This window comes from Eptesicus fuscus, chromosome 4, assembly GCF_027574615.1.
Source record: "Eptesicus fuscus isolate TK198812 chromosome 4, DD_ASM_mEF_20220401, whole genome shotgun sequence".
Taxonomy (NCBI): domain Eukaryota; kingdom Metazoa; phylum Chordata; class Mammalia; order Chiroptera; family Vespertilionidae; genus Eptesicus; species Eptesicus fuscus.
The window spans coordinates 31716986-31730311 of NC_072476.1; positions in this window are offsets into that span (position 1 = coordinate 31716986).

The following is a 13326-nucleotide window of genomic DNA, read 5'->3' on the forward strand; positions in this document are numbered from 1 at the left end:
ATACCCCCTACTGGGGATTGAGCCCACAACCTGGGCATGTTCCCTGGCCGGAATCAAAACAGCAACCTTGTGATTCATAGGCCGACACTCAACCACTGAGCCACACCAGCTGGGCAACAATAGTCTTTAAACTGCCCTGCCTTAATGTCTTCCTGCCTCCCCAGTAAAAGATCTGAAAGATCTTCCCAAATGTACATCTGGTCTCCTCCTTCCCTTCCCTTGGCTTCGCTGTGCGACGCCTCTCCCATTGCATATGGGCCAAAGGCCCTGCTTCTTAGCCTGAAATCCAGGCCTTTCCTGAGGGCCCCTGCCTGCCTCCCCAGCCACATCTCACACAGGGCACTTGACACATTTTTTGAGCACACAGTGCCATCTTCCAACCCTGGGCCTTTTCCAAAGCTATTCCTTCTGCTGAGAATTCCATCTACCCCTACCCCCCATTCAACTCCTATCTCCTCATATTTCAGACTCAGACACTATGAGTTGAACTGATGGCTCCTCCTTGGTTCCCCTCGCCCCCAGCTCCCTGCTCAGTACTTCCAGCCTAGTGTCTAGACCTCCTTATTGCACTTGTATTGTATAAGTCTGTCTTCCCCTCGGGTCTTACAAACAATTCCTCAAAGACAAAGACCCATCAGAGTCACCTCTGAGCTCTCTGCTTCAAGAAAGGATTGACTTAGTGATGATCTTACCTTTGAGAAAGACTTGAAAGGTTTTGCCCCAAACAAGTGGCCATTGCCAAGTTGTAGCAAAAATTCAGGAAGGCAGAACTGTAGATGGTCCCAGGAACAAAAAGGGCCACACTAGAAAGGATGAACTTGGAGAGGATTCAGACAGTGGATTTTGAAAAAGAACCTGTTGACATAGGGCTGATGACCCACAGATTCCCTGTTCTGAGTACCTGGGGCTGGCCACCCCTCCCCAACCAGCTCCCGTAAATCTAGGGCCTGATTCTTAGATCCCCTAAAACTGATTGGGCTGGAAAGAGGGAGAGATTTAAAAGTCTACTATATCTTTACATTTTATTTTATTTTTAAAAAATATATTTTATTGATTTTTTACAGAGAGGAAGGGAGAGGGATAGAGAATTAGAAACATCGATGAGAGAGAAACATCGATCAGCTACCTCCTGCATACCCCCTACTGGGGACGTGCCTGCAACCAAGGTACATGCCCTTGACCGGAATTGAACCTGTGACCCTTCAGTCCACAAGCCGATGCTCTATCCACCAAGCCAAACCAGCTAGGGCAATGTATCTTTACATTTTAAGTCTTACCTTTCCCTATAAAGAGCCAGCTTCAAAATTTAGCACACCAAAGGAATGTCTCTCACCATAAAAAAAAAAAAAAAGTGAGTACTATCTCAAACAAAGAGATGAACTGTCCCCATTCTTAGAGACCAGCATTTGAGGGCAGAGGAGCCTAGACTAGAATCTTCATTCCAAACTCAGCTGTGTGAACTTGGGCCAAGTGCTTCACCAATCTGAACCTCAGGTTCCCCACTGAATCTTTTTTCTTTTAAAATATATTTTTATTGATTTCAGAGAGGAAGGGAGAGGGAGATAGAAACATCAATGATGAGAGAGAATCATTAATCAGCTGCCTCCTGTATGCCCCCTACTGGAGATTGAGCCTGCAACCCGAGCATGTGCCTTTGACTAGAATTGAACTCAGGACCCTCCAGTACACAGGCCAACACTCTATCCACTGAGCCAAACCAGCTAGGGCTTCCCCACTGAATCTTAAAGGCAAATCTCCACCCTGCTGTCTGAATCAGACTGTGACATGGATGCATTCCTTGACTTGGTAGAGGGGTCTGAAGCAAGTGTTTTGATGCTTAGAACTTCAACAGAGGGCAAATGACTCATGGGAATCCCATAGTGATGGGGATGGTGGTAACTTGCCAATCACATGGAGTGAAGCAGTTGCTTTTTGTTTTTAGAGGACTCCAAGCTGCAGAGAGCCCACCAGCTTTAGCTCATTTCAAGGAAGCAATTTCTCCATCAGCTGGAATTGTCCAGTGATGTCATAAGCTGAGTTTAGAGAGTGTAGGATAGATATCAGGTCAGGGACCACCAGAAAAACAGCCTGAAGACCAGCCAATCAGAGATGATGCTGAGCAGCAGTTCTCAACCTGGTTGTGCATCACATTCCCCCAATACCTGGGGGAAGCCTGTTTAGAATACAGTGTCCTGGGTCCAATATAAGAGGTCAGAATCTCCAGCAATGAGGTCTGGGAACCTGTATGTTTTCAAAGCTCTCTGGGAGATTCTTCCACCACCAGTAGCCTGCCAGGGTAACCTCAAAAGTCCCTGGCAAACTCTGAAGGAGGCCAGGCTGGGTTGCCTGAAGAGAAAGTGGAGTGTCCATGGGGCCTTTTGAGATCTGGATGGAAGAGGTGAGGGAACTGGCATTTTCTTATGTTGGCCATTCTGCCGAGTTAGCCCAGCACTAATGCTTCCAAAGTGCAAATCCCACTTGGTCATATAATAGGAATTCTGATGCCGACACAGCAGGCAGACAAGAGCCCAGGCTGTATCAGTAGACAGGAGGTAGGCACAGCCATTCAGCACCAACTCCTTACTCTGAGCCTGGGGACAGACAGGAGCAAAAGGCACCCCCTCCGTGCCAAGTTATCGGAGCCAGCTAGACTTCCTCCTAGTCTCCCTGGAGTTTGGGGTTGGTAATTGGAAGGGACAGCAGGACACTTATTTCTCCAGCAGAGGAATCCCTTTTGTAGCACCCCTTCTCCTGGGTGGCAGCCCTTGCTAGCACACCTCCAACCACAGGCTATTACCATTTCCGGAGGTCTTCCTCCAGCAATGGGGCAGCTTTCACATTCCTAGACCCATTTGCCCATTGTTCCTCATTTTGCCTTCTGCTGTTACAAGAAAAAGGAAAACCCTTCTCTCCACCATTCTTTCATATTTGAGATCAGAAAATATAAAGCCCTTTGTTGTTGTTTTTTAAAAATATATTTTATTGATTTTTTTACAGAGAGGAAGGGAGAGGAGAGAGAGTTAGAAACATCAATGAGAGAGAAACATCAATCAGCTGCCCCCTGCACACCCCCCACTGGGGATGTGCTCGCAACCAAGGTACATGCCCTTGACCAGAATCGAACCTGGGACCCTTGAGCCCTCAGGCCGACGCTCTATCCACTGAGCCAAACCGGTTAGGGATATAAAGCCCTTTGTCTCCATATTGGACAGTTTCCCCAGGAACAGAGTCGGTTTGAGCATGTGCTTTTCTCTGTCCATAATGCCTGGTGGGAATGGAGAAATGGCCAAAGAGATGGATGACTAGGACATGCATTACTGAGCTCTTGACACCTACTCTACACACACACACACACACACACACACACACACACACACACACACACTTGAAAACAGTGTGCTCAGAGGGTTATACAAGGCCTAAGAACACTTCATGACAAGTGGAGGTTTGGCTGCCAACCTCAGGACAGCCATCCCCAGCCTAGGCTGGGCCAGGTGCCTACATCAAGGCTGCCTCAGGACCTATAATCAATGCTTTGTCCTCCTCCTACTCCTAAGTCCTCACCTCAGTTCTAACACTCAAATAGCAAGGAAAGGCCAATAAGTGAGGGGGGAAAAACAGGAGAGAAATGTGTTTGCCCCATGCCCTCATAGATAGTAGAGAAGCCACACTTCAGATGAGGAATTCAAGGCACAGAAAAGTTAAGTAACCTGTCCAGGTCACACAGCTAGGAAGCAGAAGGGCTGGGTCATAAAGGAGGCTCAGGTGTTCCCAGTGCCTCATCTCACTATCCAGAAGTACCTCCTCAGCGGAGAGAATTTCTTGTTGTTGTTGTTGGCCCCTTTTCTGAGCCAGTAAAGGCAGGCCTGACTCCCTACCCACAGCTGGGTTTATTTCTAACCTCTCCTGTGGGAGGATACAAATAAAGCTGACGCGAGGGGGACAAAGGGAGGGAGGGAGTGACCTGTTCACTCATGGCAGTGGGTAGGAGTGTGCTCTATAGGGGGATGAGTCAAAGACAAGGCCCTTCTGGAGTTGGAGGGACAGCAGTTTCCAGGTGTACTGCCCAAGGCTATGGCTGTCCATGCTGGATTTAGGGGCCTGGTACAGAAAACAGAACACAATGACTTGCTGAATAACATTAAATAAATTATTTCTCTTCTCTGGATCTCTGTCCCTCCTTTGCAAAATGAGGAACCAATGACCCATCAGCTCAAAACAAGCTACTTGGGTTAATACTAAAACTTTTGCATGTTCTTGTTTTCGTTAAAATGATCAGAACTCCAGTTATCCTGTGTAGATCAGGATATCTCACAGTGCTATCATAGGGGTTTCCTGGACATCTATGACATCACAGGGATTTTCTGGGTTCTAGAGGTAGGGAAAGGGAGGATAAATAAAAGAGTACTGAGAGGCACCAAGTTTGGGAATCTCAGAATGGATCAGATACTGCCCTTAAGATTTTAGTCAGGAGCGATTTTGGTTTTGATTTTTGTGTGTTTTCTTCTTTTTAAATATTTTTTATTGATTTCAGAGAGGAAGGGAGGAGTAGAAACATCAATGATGAGGGAGAATCATTGATTGGCTGTCTCCTGCACACCCCCCACTGGGGATTGAGTCCACAACCTGGGCATGTGCCCTTGACCAGAATTGAACCGGGACCCTTCAGTCCCCTCTCTATTCACTGAGCCAAACCAGCTAGGGCAGTCAGGAGCGATTTTAAGCAAGGGAGAGATGAGGTCAGATTTGTATTTTAGAACAGTCGCTCTGGCAGCTAGGGCAGCTGGTGAATTGGATGGAAGACCAGAGGAAGAGAGAAATTTGGGGGGTTGCTGTAATAGCTCCTCTGAGAGGTGGTGAGGGTTAGGTTAGAGCAGTAGTGGTGGCTGTGGGAGGAGGGAGATGATCAGCATGGCTCCTAGGCAAGTGGGTGGACTGGGAAGATCCCATTCTCGTAGACAGAGCAGGTTTAAGGGAAAGATCACAGGTTCCGTTTGGGAAGTAATTTAAATGAGTGTAAAAGGATATACTGGTTAGATGCCCAGGTTGGGTCTGAACACAGAATTGTGAGTTCTCAGTGGGAGTAGACTCTGAGGCCTGAGAAGAATATAAATGCACAGGAGGTGAAGTGGCCGGTGAAGATGGGCTCAGGAGGAGACCCAGAGGGAGCATCAGGAAAACCATATGACAGAAGAATGTGGCCATCCAGCCCTCATGGTGCCTCATGCCTCCAGAAAACTCATGTAAGGACAGAAAAGAAGGCCATTTCACGAGTTAGGGCATCTCTATTGACCTTGGTAAGTGCAATTTTGGTGGAGCCCAACTACAGTGGTTCAGAATGGCAGAAGGTAGAGGGGCAATGAATTAGGATTTGGAGGTAACTGTTTGCATTGGTCATTTAATGGTCAAATGAAGGAGGGAGAAGCTGTCATTAATGGTGACTAAGGACAGAGGGAGAGTTTCATTTGTCTGAGACTAGGAGTCGTTCAAATGCTCAGGGGAAAGAGTGTTGAGAAAGAGGCTGGAAGGATGGGGGAGGTAGAAGGGAAAGGTCGATGAATTGAGGTGGGGCTGGGAGTTAGAAGCCCTGGAGGAGGAGTCTGCTGGGATGGAAGGCTGGTGGGATGGACTTCTGAGTGAGAAGAAGGGAGGTTCCTGGGAACCTCTTTCTCTGAGAAGGAGAAGCTTAAGTCATCTGCTGAGTCATGGGAAGAGGAGGGGAGGAGGTTGTGAGCCCATGAAGGTTTGAGGGAACCTCTGGGGAGGGTGGAGGAGTGAGCTGGGGAAAGGCTGACCATTTGAAGACCAGCTGGGTCTGGAGGCCACCGCAAGGGATTCTATCTGCTCTTCCCTGTGGTTTTCTCCATACTGTGGGCCAGGGCTAAGTAGGTCGAGGTCAGACCACCCAGAGCAGGCAGGGGTATAGGGAGCCCAGTATATCAAAGGAGTGAGTGCCAGGATTGGCCAAGGGCAAGGTGAGGTGGGAAAAATAAAATCCAGGGAGCAGGGGAGTGGGAATGCCAGAGGATCAGGAGAGTGAGGTGTCACGATTCTGGGAGGCTACCCAAGACCCACAGAAAATTCTGGGCAGTGGACGTGGGCTAGGGCTGAGACCCAGGTTTAAGGAGGTTCCCCTGAGAGTCTCTGATGGGAGATGCTATGTATTATGGATGCTGGAGACCCCCAGGGTGAGGCAGGGCCTGGAGAAGGAGGCAAACTGCAAAAGGCGCCAAAGATCTCAGGAATGCCACAGGCTGTACGGGCAAAGGGACGGTTCACAGAACTACAAGGCCTGAGCCCCAGGAAAGGGAGTTTGCCCAAGACATGTGGAAGGATTAGTGTGCCCAGCCAGCAGGACAGCTAGTGGCTTGGACCTTTGCACCTTTCGGTTCTACCTGGCACAGAGGCCCTGCCACCCTCACATCTTGCTCCCCTGACTCTAATCTCTGGGACAGCACTTCCACCTCTGTGAGATGAGGACAATTAGAGCTTCATAGTGAGGGAAGACATGGCTAAGGGCTTGAACAAACTGGAGCATGACAATGGTATTTCCTTGCTTTATAATTTTTTCATCCACTGGGTCTTGCAGGTGACTGAGGAGAGGCAGCAGGCAGAGTGAGGCATCCGTGATTCCTGAGGGGTTGAACGTCTTGGGTTACTTCTGGAGCAGGGGAAGAAAGAGATTACTCCTGGCCCAGGAGGAGGCTCTGGGGCAGACCAAAAAAACAGAGATGAGAAAAGGGTAATGACAGAGAGACACAGTGGCAGAGATATAGACCCAGTAGAGTGACACGCATACACATACAAGGATCTGACAAAGGGACAATCAGGAAGATAGACTACCTGAGACAGAGATGGGGAGACAGAGCAGGCTGGCCAGGTGCCCACGGCTCACCCTAGAGGCTGCTGCTGGGCTGGACCCAATCAGTACAAGATGGATGTGCTCTGGGAAGGCAGAGGCCGCCAGGCCAGGCAGCTGGGCCATCTCTTCCACCTACACAACCTGCTGCAGAAAGCCCAGCCAGGTGACCCCGTTTGCCCAAAGCAGACTAAGGAATGTCCCCTGAGGGCTTCCTCAGGAGCAGCAGGAGGTCCGAGAAGGGGGCTGCTTTGTAGGCATGGGCTCCTGCTCTGCCTCTCACTAGCTGTGAAGTTTGGCAGCCACTGAGCTCCCTGCATCTTCATTCCCACCTGCCAAATGAGAACCATCACCCAACCCTCAGTGATCCTGACATTTTCACCTGCTCCATAGAGACAGGGACCTGGGTAGCCTGGGGCATTAAGGATGTCTTTTAGGTCCAACGAGAACTTGGAGGTTCCCAGCCTCTGTTCCCAGCACCCTTTGGGGAGAGTTCCAAAAATCTGGCCAAGCAGATTGGGCTGAGGGTGATGAGTCATGAGAGTAGATTGTGACTCCAGCTCCCAGGGCTGCACAATTTATACCGATCCCACCAATTAAGGGTTCCTAGCCACTTCCCCTCACACTCAAACCCCAGCTCTGAACCCTTATGCTGGGTGTCAAGCCCTGTCACAACAAGGAAGAAAAGATGTCTTATTCCTCTGTCCTAACCGTTCAAGGGACCTGCCCCAGATGGCAGCCCTCCACTATTGGACTAGAAGAGACTCTCCTGATCACCAGGGCCACCTGCACAATGACTTCAATCCTGCCTCTCCACCACTCATTTGCCCTTTCATTCATTCAAATGTGGAGTAGCCTACAAGGTGCATAAAATCTGGTAGGGGAGATAAGTAATATGTGATGAGAGGACAAGCCCAGGATGCTGGAGAGGACATAGAGGAGATCCATCTCCCTATCCTGGCCTATCCAATCCATGGTCTTCGACTCCAGTTCAGTTTAAATGTTCCCTCTCCCAGAAGGCTTCCCAGAACTTCTACAAGGAGTGACTTCTTCTGCCTCTAAACCTCATACATTGGGATCTTATACAAGAGCTAGTACTGTATATGTATTATATCCCTATAGATTGTCTCCTCTTTGGAGCAGAGCCCAGACCCCTCTCATCTTTGCATCCTACCAAGCCTACCACAGTAGGAGGACATCAGAGTTCAATGGATACATATTAGTTGTGTGTCTTTGAATTTCAAGGGAATTTACTATTATACATATATTATGTCTTTAAGCCTCCGTCTTTTCAGTTGTGAAGTGGGGATAATAATCTTCACTTCCCAGTATGGCCAGATGGAGCAAATGAGATATTGCATGTGAAGTTCCCTGGCAAGCTGGAGGCTGCACAGCTCTGCGCAGCCGTGGGCTGTTGCTAATAATATAGCAATCTCGAGGTTGGAGCTGGACACAGAGAGGCAGAGAGCAGGCGCCCCTCTGTCTGCAGTTTCTCCTCCTGCCTGACAGTGGTGGAGGGGTTCTCTGAGTCTGAAACAACCCAAATGTGGGCAGCTAGACTGCAGTGGGAAGAGAAGCTCACGGGAGCCCAAATCTCCAAGTTCCAAGTTTGCCTCTAGCTCAGGATAGGTGACCCTGGGCAGGTCAGTCCCTTCTCTGAGCATCAGTTTCTCCATCCACCAAGTAGAAATAATAATATCTGGCTGACTGGCAGCAGAGATGAGGTGAGGCCCTGGTGAGAGTTGGAATACATAGGATCTCTCTCTCTCTCTCTCTCTCTCTCTCTCTCTCTCTCACAGATACACATTAACGTCCAAATACTATGCAGTTGTGGGGTCAAAGTGAGGTCTACAACAACCCCTCTGCAGACATCACCCCTTCCCTTCCACACCCTACTTCCTGAAAGGGTCAGGAAGTAGCCCCTTTCCTGGGAGACGGCATAATTTCTGGCCCAGAGTGGTGCTCAAATATTTATTGAATAAGAGAATAAATGAACACATAAATGGGGCCACTGCAAGTCTCCTGAAGCATTAGAGCCCCCTTTGGACAGGTCAAAAATTCTTCTGTTCACTGTCTCTGCTGTTTCCACCAAGTCCAAACCAACATCATCTCTCCCTGCATTATTGCAGTCATCTCCAAACTGGTTTCCCTGCTTCCAACTTATTCTCCTACTAGTATCTACCTCTTCTCCACAGGGTTTCCAGAGTGATCTTTTTAAAATTCAGATCTTATTATGTCTCTCCCTCTGTTTAAAACCCTCTGGTTAGCTTCCTGGTCCATCAGGAATAATGACAGTAATCTTTTTTATTTTTCCTCAGCCGAAGATATGCTTTTTGTTGATTTGAGACAGAGAGAGAGAGAGAGAGAGAAAGAGAAACATTGATTGAACCTGGACTCGTGGGCACCCTGACCAGGAATGGAACCTACCACCTTTTGGTGCATGGGAGGATACTCCAACCAACTGAGCCACCTGGCCAGGGCAACCTGCCTCTGACTTAGCACTCTGTTCTTTCCCATTCCAACTCTCATCTGACTGATATAACCATTGGTCTGTCTTCTGCTAGACTGTAAATTCTAGAGGAGCAGAGACCTGGTTTGCCCTGATTGGCCTTTTCGCCCCTGCTGGCACAGGAAGGGGCTCAAATACTTGCTGAGTAGCTGAGTGTGCTGAAAGGAAGAAAGACTGACAGTAGTCTTTGAGAGTAAAATAAACTCCAACTGACCAAGATACATCAGGAGCAAGGGTGGGAGGGTGGTATGTGTGTGTAGAGAAAGTGCCAGTGCCAGAGGGAAGGTGGGGTGGGAGGGGGGTGGGCGGGGCATCAGACCTTGACTATGAATTTGAGAAGCAAACCACTGAAATCCAGAGACCACCACCCTCCCTGCCTTAGCTACATCTCAAAGGCCCTCAGGGCCAACTCTGGAGACCACACATTCTCAGTGTGACCCCGCATCCCCATGCCTCCGCGGAGGTACCTCTAAGCAGCTGGTTGTTACACTCTCTGTCTAGTGCGCAGGTCTGTGAATGTCCGCACCTTTCTAATTGCACTTTTAGTGAAAACTGGCCTTACAACTCTAACAGGCCTCTCTCTAGGTTCATCTCTGAAAGGAGTAGTAAAGATCCCAGCCCGGCCCAATTGGGGAGGCCAAACGCTCTTTTTCAGCTGCAAATGGCCGCTCAGACTAGAAAAGGCTTCCTTCACCCAAGGCTCTTAGGGAGCCCTTCCTGAGCCTTCCTAGCCGTCCCCTAGGAGGCCGCACCCTGGGCTCTCCCAAAAGATCCCAGGGGCGCGCCCAGGAGGGGCTGGTTCGAGGGGAGGAGAGGGCGGCTCCTTTGCCTTCCCAGGCTTTCCAATCAAGAGGCGGACGCAGAGTCAGAGGTGGGGCTTCGGTTTTCAAGCGGGTTGGGCTCCTACTCGCCCTTCTTTCCCGCGCCCTCCCCCCCCCCCACCCCCCCACCCCGCGCCAGCCCAGCACCTCCCCGCTGCACCGCCGTGACTCAGCGGGAAGGCGCGACCCTGCTGGCCCGGAAGGGCCGAGCCGCACCCTCCCCTCCAGCTCCACGCCTCTGAGCTTGTGGGGCTGGAGGGAGGATTTGTGGGCTGAGGTGGGAGTTCCTATACCTGGTCCTTAGGTTTCTGTGTGCCCCAGAAAAACGGACCCTTCTCTGCCCTTGGTTTCCTTTCCTCCCAGGTGGTCAAGAGACAAGACAGTATTAGTTCCGAAGAGTGTGGGGCTCTTTGAAGTTTGTCTGTTGGGGTGTGAACCCCGCTCCCTAGTTGCTAGCTGTGTGATCCTGGCCAAGCCTTCAATCCTTACGTGTAAAATCCAACTCAGGTTGTGACAGTGCGATAAGACAGTGTACACAAATGGGGAGAGAAAATAAAAGGACTTGAGTTTCATAGGTGGCTGCAGAATTCTAATTAGGAAGGCCAGCTTTGACTAGCAAAAGAAAAAGGACAATTTTGGAACGCTAGTCCTGTAGGCTAATAGACAAGATGGCTAGACAGTTCTGTGTAAGAAATGAGCAAGAACCCAATTAAAAAATGGGCAAAGGGCTTGAATAGACATTTCTACAAAGAAGATATACAAATACTCAATAAAGACAAGGGAAAGTACTCAACATAATTAATCATCAGGGAAACCAAACCCAGTAAATAACGCTTTAATTTTAGCCACTAGGATGGCTAGATTTTTTTTGTGGGGGGGGAGAGGGGAGTGGAGGTGGGGAAATAAGAATTAGCAAGGATGTGGAGAATTGGAGCCCTTGTGCTTTGCAGGTGGGACTGTAAAATGTTGCAAACACTGTGGTAAACAGTTTGGCAGTTCCTCAAAATGTTAAACATAGAATTACCATATAACTCAGCAATTCCACTCTTAGGTGGTATATATCCAAGAGAATTAAAAACAGGTTCTTAAACAGATATGTGTACAGGAATATCCATAGCACTATTATTCATAGTAGCTAAAAGGTGAAAACAGCCCATGTCCATCAACAGATGACAGGATAAACACAATTTGGGAAGTCCATACAAAGGAATATTATTTCACCATTAAAAATAATGAAGCACTGATACATGCTACAGTCCAGATGAACATTGAAAACATTATGCTAACTAAGAAAAGCCAGACATGCCCTAGCTGGTTTGCCCTAGCCTGCAGACTGAAGGGTCCCAGGTTCGATTCAGGCCAAGGGCACATGCCTAGGTTGCTGGCTTGATCCACCGTAGGGGGCGTGCAGGAGGCAGCCAATCAATGATTCTCTCTCATCATTGATATTTCTATATCTCTCTCCCTCTCCCTTCCTCTCTAAAATTAATAAAATATATTTTTTAAAAAGAAAGAAAATAAAAGCCAGACACAAAAGGCTGCATAGTGCACAATTCCATGTCTCAGAAATGTCTAGAATAGGCAAATCCATAGACAGAAAGTAGATTAGTGGTTGCCAGGGACGAGGAGGAGTGGGAATGGGGAATGACTGCTAATGGATATGAGGGGATTTTTGGTGGGGGTGATGAAATGTTCTGGAATTAAAATAGTGGTGGTGGTCACACAACCCTTCGAATAGACAAACCCCTACTGAATTGTATACTTTAAAAGAGTTAATTTTATAGTATGTGAATTGTTTTTCAATAAAGCTATTAATTTTTTTAAAAGAGCAAAACTGTGGGAGTCAGATGTCTTACAAACAAGGGAAAAGAAGAAAGAAGGTGGCAGGAGAGAGGGAGGGTCCCAGCCTTTAGGGTATACCAGTGGTCGGCAAACCGTGGCTCTCGAGCCACATTCTGCTCTTTGGCCCCTTGAGTGTTCTAACGCCACTTCTTCAAAATAGACTCGCCCAGGCCGAAAACCGACTTCTGCGCATGGGCCACAAAGTTTCAATCACACTGTACGTGCGTGCCCGCACGTGGTATTTTGTGGAAGAGCCACACTCAAGGGCCAAAGAGCCTCATGTGGCTCTCGAGCCATGATTTGCCAGCCACTGGGGTAGACCATTAGGGCTAAAGTAAAGAAAAATCAGTGAGCTTGGCTGGTGTGGCTCAGTGGTTGAGCATCAACCATGAAACAGGAGGTCACGGTTTGATTCCTGGTCAGGGCACATGCCCGGGGTGTAGGCTTGATCCCCAGTGTGGGGTGTGCAGGAAGCAGCTGATGAATGGTTCTCTCTCATCATTGATGTTTCTATCTCTCTCTCCCTCTCCCTTCCTCTCAAAAATTATATATATATATATATATATTTTTTAATTTTTTTTTAAAGAAAGAAAAAATGAAAATAATCTGGGAGTGTGTATGTGTGTTTGTGTACAAGGGCTTTTTAAAAACAGGTTATTTTATTTTATTTGTTTTTTAAAATATATTTTTATTGATTTCAGAGAAGAAGGGAGAGGGAGAGATAGAAACATTAATGGTCAGAGAGAACCATTGATCAGCTGCCTCCTGCATACCCCACACTGGGGATGGAGTGGAAACCCTGGGCATGTGCCTTGACCAGGAACAGAACCACCACCTCCTGGTTCATAGGTCGATGCTCAACCACTGAGCCACACCTGCCAGGCCAGGGTATCTAATTTTAAATTTTCAGTTGCTTGTTGGGCCTTTGCTACAAATCATCAGCCAGGTGTCCTACCTGCATGGCATGGAATTGGGGGAACTTTTGGAGTGAAAGCTTAGTCAGTGACCAGGAAAAAGGAGAGCTACAGAGGAGTCAAAAGCAGGTGGGAGATTCAGAAATCAGCAAAATCTAAGTTCCTTAAGAATTCCTGAGGTTTTTGGTAGGGATGCTGGCAATCCTACTTTAATAGGAGATACCTGGCTGGGTCCTTTTAATTAAGTCTTAAGAGGCAAGGTGCTCTCAGCAAGTTGAATGAGATAGGAGATATTCAAGAGGCTGACATCTGGGGCACCTGTGTCACTTTTTCCAATGGAGTCTCTTCGCCCTTAGATAAAACTCCTCCCATGGCCTAGAA